The sequence below is a fragment of the Crocodylus porosus genome, unplaced genomic scaffold (assembly GCF_001723895.1).
Source record: "Crocodylus porosus isolate Cpor-Errol unplaced genomic scaffold, CroPor_comp1, whole genome shotgun sequence".
In the NCBI taxonomy this organism is placed as follows: domain Eukaryota; kingdom Metazoa; phylum Chordata; order Crocodylia; family Crocodylidae; genus Crocodylus; species Crocodylus porosus.
In genome coordinates, this window is record NW_017728949.1 from 9,751,813 (window position 1) to 9,762,145 (window position 10,333).

General features: G+C 39.5%; 1 protein-coding gene and 1 long non-coding RNA gene across 7 annotated transcripts in view; one reads left to right on the top strand and one right to left on the bottom strand.

Moving 5' to 3' along the window:
• The window catches only part of ERBB4 (erb-b2 receptor tyrosine kinase 4), a 1,148,078-nt gene that overhangs the window by 97,531 nt on the left and 1,040,214 nt on the right, over window positions 1–10,333 (bottom strand). The window lies entirely within an intron of this gene.
• Window positions 4,970–9,273, top strand: LOC109322737. The gene is made up of 3 exons (XR_002104472.1): window positions 4,970–5,078; window positions 5,447–5,565; window positions 8,975–9,273. It is a non-coding gene; the product is annotated as an uncharacterized LOC109322737 (long non-coding RNA).

Below are 10,333 nucleotides of genomic sequence, written 5' to 3' on the forward strand. Positions count from 1 at the left end.
TTAGGTCTTTGTTATGTCAGGGTGGAAAGTAGTCTTACGTAAAGTTTAGTTTATGGATTGTATAGGATGTTTTGGATAGGGATAATCCTGCCCTAGGCACGAGGTTGGACTAGACGATCTCCGGAGGTGGGGAACTTAGGTTCAATTCCCTCTTCTAAAACAGGGAAAACAGGAGTGTGAAATTGGATCCTTGTCTCTCAGTCCCCTGTGTTTTCATGAAGAAGTTGTGTGTGTGTTCTGATACAAAACAGAAAATCTGCAAGCTCAACATTTTTTATGAATGGAATATCAGTCCCCCCCAGTCAGCTCCCTTCAGGTTTTGAGTTTCTTTTTGGGTAAGATCTTATTTAGCCTGATTCATCCTGAGTGCACAGCAGACCAGTCAAAAGCTGTGTTCTGTACTGATGCTGACTTTTACATTGACTCAAAGCCTCACTGAGAAGGGATCTAGTGGCCTAAACCTGTGCTGATCAGAACTTAACATGTTTCATAGCAGTATGATGGCCTTGCCTCCTAGTAGTTACAAATCTGGCAGGAAAGAAAACCATATCAATGCTAGTTTTTGTGTCTGTAATTGGACTTGGTTTTATAGCTTAAATGGCAGAACTATTGCTTTTGGATCACTGGGTCTCTTGTTCAGTTTCCAGCGGGGATAGTTATCTTATACACAGAAAAGGCATTTGTTAGATTAAAGTGCCTGGTTTAATACTGCAGTCTGGATCATTAGCATACTATAGTGGAAGAGGACTTGCCAAATGTTTTCCTGAGGGCTGCTGATGGGCTGCTAGCAGACTTGCAAGGCATTGCACAACTACTGGATGTCTACATGTGCAATCTCCTTACAGATTTACAATGCCAAAAGGAAATTTAATTGGGACATATTTGTTTAATACTGACTGATGGCTACATTTTTAAATAGGAGTTCTTAAAGTAACCAGTTGTACCCAAAACTGAATGCAACTTTTCAAGCATAATCTCACTCTAAATAAAGAAATTGGCTTTTTCCAGGTAGGATACCTTTCAAAGTTTTCCAGGTCTGAATACAGTAGAGTTTGTCTACTTCCTGTCTTGCTGCCCGAATGCTTACCTGGCACGTGACAATTTGATTAATTTACAATTAAGTGGAGTTGCATTTAAAAATATACTTTGTAGTGCTGGGGCTGGGGATGGAAATAAAGGGATGTCACAATCAGAGAGACATTTAAAGACTGGGCAAATTTTAATCCTCGTACAGTTCCCCCTCTGCCCTTTGTGCCATGCTGACAGGGTCGTTCTTGAGACAAGGTAGTTAAAGGATACTTTAATCTGGCTGTTGGTTCTATTTCCCCATCAATTCAAGTACTGGTTTTAAAATAATTCTGTCTCTGGCTAATTTCTGCAATAGTGATGCCAAGCAGTGAAGGAGCAAAGAGAGAAAAATAAAAACTATAACCTCTTTACATTTCCTTTAGGGGTGACTAACATCTCATCATGCAGGAAACAGCCTTCACTTTTCAATATGGCAATGGGGAGACTTTGTGAGCATGCTTCACATGCTATTAATGTCACTCCTAAGAATCTCTTTCACATATAAGGCATTGTGAAACTTTCCCCTGAGGAATCACAAATAGCCATCATAGCTAAAAGAAAACACACCCCAAAAGCAAAAACAAAAAAACTCAGGAAGCCAACAGAGCTTTCATAGGTAAGCAATCCTGCAGGTTACATTATGCTTAAACTAGCTTCAAATACCTCTACAGAGATATTGCCATTGCAATGTAATGTTCAAGGTGCCACAGCATGGTTGAAGGCTTTAAATGTTACCTGTTTTACAGGACCTGAGACTCTACAACAAGGCAAAATGGAAAGGGAGCAATTGTGAATAAGTGATAGCTTGGATCACAGATTGAAATCTTTGATTGATAATCATGTGTGAACATACAGAGTTCTCTCTGTTAGCACATTCTTAATGCAGACCTACCTGTAAACTAAGAAGTCTTTTTCTTTCTATGCAGCATATTCATGCATCGTTTTTTTTAAAAACTGACATGTTCATTACACTGAAGTCAGCATATACACCACAGGTACTGCTGAAATATTCCATAGATCAGATCTGTTAGATAGTATATGTAATAGGCAGTGTATTTGCAAGTGGACAGTCACTGGACTTGTTAAAGGATAGACTGATCCAGAAACGTGCCACCTCTGCAGGCTTTAACTTTGTTGGATCTCTGAAAGAGAGTTCAGTTTGGCAATTAGGAAAGTCTGAAAAGCAGCACAAGTTCCATGGATGTCAAGGGAGCTCCGGCAGTGATGGCAAACATACATTTTATAATTACAGTCTTAGTGCTGCATGACTTCTAACCTAGGTTCAGATAGGAAAGTTCAAAACCCTTTTCATGCAATCCCTACCTAGCACAAGTACAGTCCTGTGAAAAAGTACTTTTCATGGCATTTGGCAAAAGGTTACAAGCTGCAAGGTTGAGCCATTTGTGAGAGGATGGGTCATCATGAAAGATACTTTTTTTCATTTCTTCCATGAACAAAAAGCACTTCAGAGAGGCAGTTGCTGCAGCCCTTGAAAAAGACTTTATAAAACCCTTTACATGGAATCTCTTTCCCTTCATAAGTTAGCATTGTTGTTCAGCACAATAGCCTTCACTTAGTGAGAGTCAAGGGCCAGCAATCTTTTTGTGATAGATAAAAAGGTCCTTTATACCACTACAAGTAGTTAAGTAGATAAAACATTTTAGTTAAAAGAGAAAATACTCACTTGCACTGACATATGAATGGCTCTATACCCTTCTCTTAGTGTTCAGAAGTAAAGCAATACTGGAGTTCTATGTCAGAGTTCTTCCCTTATACTAAGTTTTAAAAGTGACCAAGTTTCCCTTAATTCATAGCTCAGGCCCTATCTCTAAATAAATCTTAAATAAAAAGCAGTCAACTGTATGTTTGGAGATTATAGAATAAATGACAGTTATTGCTAAATTAAGAATTCCTGTGCTGGTGTGTATGCTAATACTTAATGTTTATGCACTGATTTTCATCTGCTGATGTCTAAGTGCTTTGCAGTGATGACTAAGGTGACTTCTTCTTCCTCATCTATAAAATGTTCTTCCTCATCTATAAAATGGTGAGTAGTTTTTAATGGGTAAAAGGAGACAATAAAAGGCTCTGAGACTTGTCCAAAGTTATGGAGTGGTTCATGACAGCACTATGTATGCAACCAGGTTTCCTAAGTCTCTTTACCACGCTCTACCCTGTCTATGGACTTCTACCACATTTAACTAGCTAAGGCTGTGTGTAGACAAAATGGGGGCCCTAAACTGAAACGGTGGGTTTTAAAAAACACCACTTCAATTTAGGGCCAATTAAATCCCTGTGTTGTGCACACACCCCTCTAACTTACCTGACTCTCCGGCAGGAAGGAGAGGGCAAGCTGGGTGGAGTAGTCTCTGCTGATGCTTCCCTCTACAGTTGCGGCGGCCTCCCCCCCTGCCTGCAGGCACCTGGCTTGGGTGGTCCCGGGGGGCACCACAGCCGCGGAAAGAAGCACCAGGCCCCCGCATAGTTCAGGCAGGCAGGTAGGCAGGCTCCGGGGGAATAGGAGGAGAGGAAAGATCAGGCTTTCCACTTTTCTTGGGCAGAGCTGTTTTCCCGGGCTGCAGCCAGGTTGCCTGCAGGGCTTCCTGCAGAACCGTGGAGCTGCATGGATCCTGGTGCTTTGCTCTACAGCTGTAGGGGCAGCAAACTAAACCTTCTTTGAGGAGTTTTAGTTTGCTGTGCCCCAAGTCATTTAAGGTGCATTACACTGCCAAATTTCCTAGAGCAGTTGGAATTAATGCGCAATACGCTGCTGAGGCATGCAAACCCAGACACCATTCAAGCAGTTCAAAAGCATTTAGTTCACTTTAAAATGTCGCGCACACATGCCTCTCATTTCATCTACACATGGCCTTAGTATCAAAGACTGTCAAATCTGAGTAGACCCAACTGTGACTTTCATCTTACATTTTTGAGCTACTCAAGTTCTGTTCAGTTTTGATATAAAAAAAGAGATCCTGATTATGAAAATGGATTGACAACACAAACCTGGACAATATGAATGGCAGTGGATAGAGTTTAGATATGGGGTAAAGATAACTGGAATCCTACTATATTTTTGACCTGAGAGAGTAAAAGGACAACAATAGTGTTTCTAGCTGCCAGACCCTTATGTAAACTTACCCTAGCATTCTGTATAATAGCATTAAAATATCTGGGGGCTTGAAGGGAAAGGTAAGATGAATCATTATTATAAGATATGGTAGATTTTTTTTTATAGAAAACAGGAGGTCTGTCAGCCTGAAATCAGCAGATTGATTTTATCATATCTGAATTATAATTTTACAAAGAAATTCATAGCTGTAAAGAATCTGAGACTACAATGACCATTTTATTTTTCCTCCTTCCTTTTTAGGAATTAGGTCCTGATCCTAAGAAAAGTTCTCTGAACATCATGCTAAATTCTGTAAGATCCCTTAGCATACTGGTTTATTTAGACAGGGGTCTATTGTGCAGTGCAGATAGGGGCTAGTGACCTTGCATAATGGCAGACAAGAAGCTATTTGCTTTGTTTAGCTACATGTATGGCAATATATAACAATGTGGGACAATGTATAACGTATAATGAATGTAACAAATGTATGCCCCCTTTCCCACGTGAAATAAATCAATAGAAAGAGTAGTAGAAATAGTGCTGGAATATGTTATGCTTAAGCAGCTAAGATCAAACGGTTGACTACAAGAAGGAAAAAGTCACAGCTGGATTATTGGGAATGCCTGATTGTGTGTAGATTTCTGCCATGATGCAGAAGCAGAGACAAGAGGATGTGCAAAGAATAAAGTTAGTTAAACAGAAAACAACAGTATGCTAGCAGGAAATTCATAGGCAGGAAGCTACCCACTGTCCCTCCTCCCAGAAAAAGTCTGTTTGGTTCATGCTTCTACTTGTGAAAATAGGAGAAAATATCAGTAGAGCACGGATGCCTGCCCATATATTTATTTTGTGTTGGGTGTCTAAGATACATGATGATTAAAGGGTGTCCTATAAAAAGGTATCATTATCTGTAAAATACGTAGGAAGGTCCATGATATTGACTGACTGATTAAAAAGAAGATTTCAAAAGAAATCAGATAGATAGCTTTACAGAGGAAATACTGTGAACAACAGATAACACACTGGGGGATTTATTACTAAAATCAATCTGATTTTCTAAGCTCCAAGTAATTTGGATCCTAAGCGGGAGTGAGAAAAAGGTGCTTTTCCTCAAAAAAAATATTTATTTATATACATATACATACACACACACACACACACACGTTTTTTTGTTAACAAAAAAAAAAAAAAAACAGAGAGAGAGAGACAGCCTTAAAAGGTAGCAGTTCTATGCTTCCTAACTTCATGTATTGCATTGTCAACCAGACTGGCAGAGATGAGAAAGCTGACAGCTCTCCAGAGGACCCTGGCTAAAGCTGCTGTGCAGAAGTCTGGAACGGCAAAGACCTGATCCTGCATGTAATGAGACCAAACAGAACTGGAAGGTAAATTCCTTCTCCCCTACCTCCCCACCCCCCTAAAAAAATCAGCAGCCAGCCTGTCTGTCAGCCTTTCACCATTTAATTTTATTATTATTATTGTTATTATTGGTGTCTGTGGCATCTCTGGGAAGATGACTTGTAAAGAGGGGATTCATGCTAGGGAGAGAAGCCAGAAAAATCATGAGAGATTCTGCCTATGGTGGAAACACACTGGAAAGAAACAAAGCAAGCTATTCCTAAAATGTGTGTCTCAAGATCTACAAATATACAATCAAACCACAAAAAACAATGACAACACTAGCACTATGCTTCCCTTTCATAACTTGGGATAAGCATACTTGAAAGCCTTATTAACTGGTGACAGTTTTAGCTACAGGTCTTGTACACAAGACCTGTTGAGAATATTAGACCTCATTAAATTAAAAACAGAAGAAACAAATATTGCAACTGTACAATTAAATTCAGTTTGCCTAATTCCACTTTAATTGCTATTCATGTAACTGATCTCTTGCATTCGTCATGGAACTGTACTAGGATATTCAAAGAAATTTATGTATATGCACAATTGACTATAGTAAATGCCATTCCCTATTTTGTTCTTTCTTATCAAGGGGCAAAAAGGCCTGACAGAACAAAGATGTTGTTCACAATCTCACAGCAGGTAACACAGTCTAAAAATGTGTGTGCGTTGGGAAGTCTGGAAGTGTATGGCTCTATTCAGTCACGCACTGGAAAGGTTGTGGCAATTGGTAGGTAATAATATACCTGGACCATTATAAGACACAATGTGTAAGTACCTTGCCATTTATTTAAAATACAAAACAATAAAATGAACAATCAACCTCTCCTAGAAGCACTTTGTAGTTTCCTCTCTGGAAGGTGCATAACCACTCTGACACATTCAGCTTTCAGAGTTCAAGCTTTCAGCCACAAATTGTGTTGAAAATTAAGGGATTTGCTTCTGCTCTTGGCATAAATCAGGAGTCACTCCATGAAAGTAATGGGGTTACATCCAGGGTAATTTAGAGAGAAATCAAGATGAAAGTTTTTCTATGGCATGGGTAGTTCTGTGCCAGCTGCTGATTACAAAAACTACCTTGCTATATAGTAATGTGATCCGTGATTCTTACCAAAGGAAGGGACTACAAAGCAAAGCTGTCATCTTACTGTAATACACACATTACACGATTAGAACATTAATATGTACATGCTATATTTCCACAGCAAAGTCCTCTTGGTATAACAGTGGTAACATTAAAATGTGTTTACAATAATCTAAGTTTAGGCTCTCCACTCCCAGGCCACAGAAAAATAACACGTTGATGGCAACAGTCCTACCAAAATATATATTGGTATAGTTATATCTGTCATTTGCAGAGTATGCACAGCTTTAACGTGACCTTTCTGACAGTACTAGCAGTTGGGTGCAGTTTTTCCTTGAGGTTAGAAGTGGATATATGAATCCCTTTGAGGAGCTGGTTATAAATGCAAGATGTCCAACAAATTTGTATCAAACAGGGATACTGCTGGCAAGGGAAAGTATCCTACTCCCATGTCTTTGTGTCTCATATCTTTCAATTAAAATAATTCTCTATGTAGTAACAATACAAGAGGCAGAAGAGGTGGTGATTTAACATGTCAGTGCTTTCAGTAAGGACACTGCATAGTAAGAGCTAAGATGGTCTGGTAAAGCTAATAAGATCAGCCACTTTGTGATTTGGGGGGTGGGAAAGGCACATCATACTTAAATATAACTAACAGAATAGCAACAGTCCACATAGTAAAACATAAGGGCATGCTCTGAAGTAAGAGCATAGCAATTCAACTGGAACATTAATGGAGGTCTTTATCATTTTGGTGTAAACATTCGATTTATAATTTTTTTTAAGCCTGGATATTCACAGGTTTATGGATAATTTTTGAGCTAATCTTGAAACACTAGAGGGCAGAGTAACACTGCCCTGCCCAGCATTCAGGAAGTCTACACTACCCCAGTATTTGAAGTGACCACAGTATCACTGTTTACCTTTTCACAACATTGATTTGTTAAAATTCTTCAGAGTCCACAGTGTGTGTGGGGAGGGAGAGCAGAATTAGATCATTCATCAAGTATTAACTTTGTTAGTAAAGAACACCTAAGGCAGAAAACTCTACTTTTTAGGAAGCTAACTCCTCTCTATTCCCATTAAGAGTATGAAAAGCTCTCAGCACCTTTCTTGGGACTGGGAGCAGGAAGCACAGAAAAAGTGAGAAAGAGATAGAGATTTTCATCTTTTAGCTGCAATAATCAAGTGACCCAACCTTGGGTCTTTTCACTGGAAGGCACAGTTCCCTGATTTACCTTTGAGAGACATTATGACTCTGATGCCTGCTTCCTTATTTGATGTTTGTTGTTGTTCTAATAGTTTATGCCAACACATTACATTATCTGTAGCATACGTTTCCTCCATGCTCTTCTGGCACTTCATTTTTTTTTCTTTTGCTTCCTTAGAAAATCTGTACTGCACACACTGCAGGAAAATGAGACAACTACTGCGCATCAGTGGCAACCACGATACCGGATACCGAGGAGCATAACACCGGAAACATTTCTTTTTAGGGTTTTAATGGGAACCTTCAAAGCCCATTTCTGTAGGGGAGTTTAATTTTCTGATAACAAGATGCCACTTCCCAAAAACATCACAGGGAGCTGAACTAAACTCATGAAAAGATTCCCCTTCAGGGATGAGACATTTCTAGTGATGCAAATATGCTCTGGTCATGAAGGGCATATCTGCACTCCTTCTATGCCAGACCTGGAAGCACTGTGGTGAAATACATCCTGGGAACTTTCTTCCAACCCATGTATGCAAGCTCCCAGTAATATTGCAGGCTTCATACCTCTAAATGATCTTGGACAGGCAGTAATAAGCTCACACAAGACAGACAGCATAATAGGGGCACTGGACACATGCTCAGTACTGTTATAAGCATACCAAAATATATAGTGGTATAGTTAAGGGGGGCGACATGACAGCATTTTTGGGAGTTGGTATGTATGGAAAAGGTGAAATAGGAAGTGGCTGGGCAGGAAGTACTTCATGGCAATTGCCCTGCTAGCAACATAGATGTTGCATAGACATGCTCCAGGACCATGGACTGCAACTCAGATCAATTACATTCTTTTGTCTGACAAAGGTTTTCTGTACGTCCTTGGCCAAGTCATTTAATCTCTTTGGCTCCTATTTCCCCTTCTATATAATGGGGACAATAATGGTACTTGTCTCGCACCTTTTGTCTAATTGATTTATATAATCAGCATTTTGGAGCAGGGATTGTCTCTTGCAATATGTCTGTGAAGCATGCAGCACAATGGGGCTTTTAGTAGTTACAGTAATGCAAATAATAAACCATAACACCTTTCCCTTTTTAGGCCTTTCTCCACAGTGTGCTGGCATGACAGTTTTGTGATAGTCTCAGACTCCTCAGCACTAGCACTGATACTGTATGCAAAACAGCTACTGATAACATCTGACTTCCTTGATTATTCAGCTGTATGCTCAGGCTGGAACACTGCTGAACTGACTATCCACACCCCCACCTTTCCCCAGGCTTTATTGCTGCAGTTTAGGCTGACATCAACAGCAGCTTTATGGAAACCCCTCTTGGGGATGACCGCATGTTCTGCAAAACTGCCTCTACAGCAAATAAATAAATAAATAATGCATCCCATTTTTGATTTAGACTGTAATTTCCTTTTTAATAACTATCTGCTTTCATAGCATACTCGCCAACTCAACAGTATTTAACTGGAGGCTCTGGTATTTTCAGGGGATTTCAATTATGAATTAGGCTGTAAACTTTTCTTCTTTTTTTAATGTTTCACTAAATGATGCTGGGTTCAAGTTCCTCTTGCAGCACAGACAGGGAGATTCAAGCTTGCATTGTGGAATATGGTTATTTTCCCCTGTCTGACTTCATTATTCACCTTAAAGCTACCAGATTAATAAAACAAAGAAAGGAAAGAAGCCAAATAAATCCCAGCACAGTCAAATCACACCTTCAATATCCTTTCACCCTGATGCACACAGCATATCCCCCAGGTGTGTTGAAATTAAGTACAATATTTTAACCACACCACCATCTCTGTCCACTTTCAATGCCAAAAGGACAGATCTGACTTTCTAATGAACTATATAGTTGTTTATGTAACATCCATGCTTTAGAATTAAGCATTAGTCCCCATGAAATCAGTCATTACTATCAAGTTTCCTCATTAGCACCCTCCAGCAAGTCTGAGGGCAGTTAACTTTCTAACACCACCGTTATTAAGCCTAGTAATAGTTTATTCTGTAGGATTTGGTAGTAGTATATGCCCTATCCATCTTTTTATAGAGTAGCATTTTTTAAAGACAAGTAATTGCTTTAAAAATTGTAAAAATAACTTCCTTGAGTTTCCAGTTGATCATTCACCAGTCAAAATACACAACACATAACAGGATGCACCTACACATGCATTAACGTGCTTTAGTTAATGCTCATTAAATCCAGTGCCTTTGGGCACTTTTATACATACTCTGGGTGCAGGAGGGGTGGGAAGCACTTTAATTAGAATGTCTCTGAGAGCCAGTCAAATTAAAGTGCCACCACATCTCCTCTATCAGTGTCCCCATGCTTAAAAATGGCAGTGGAGACACTTGAATTAAAGCTCATTTGATAAGCTTTAGTTCAAGTGCTCCCACCACCATTTTTAAGTACAGGGACACTGATGCATGAGATGCAAGAGGCTACC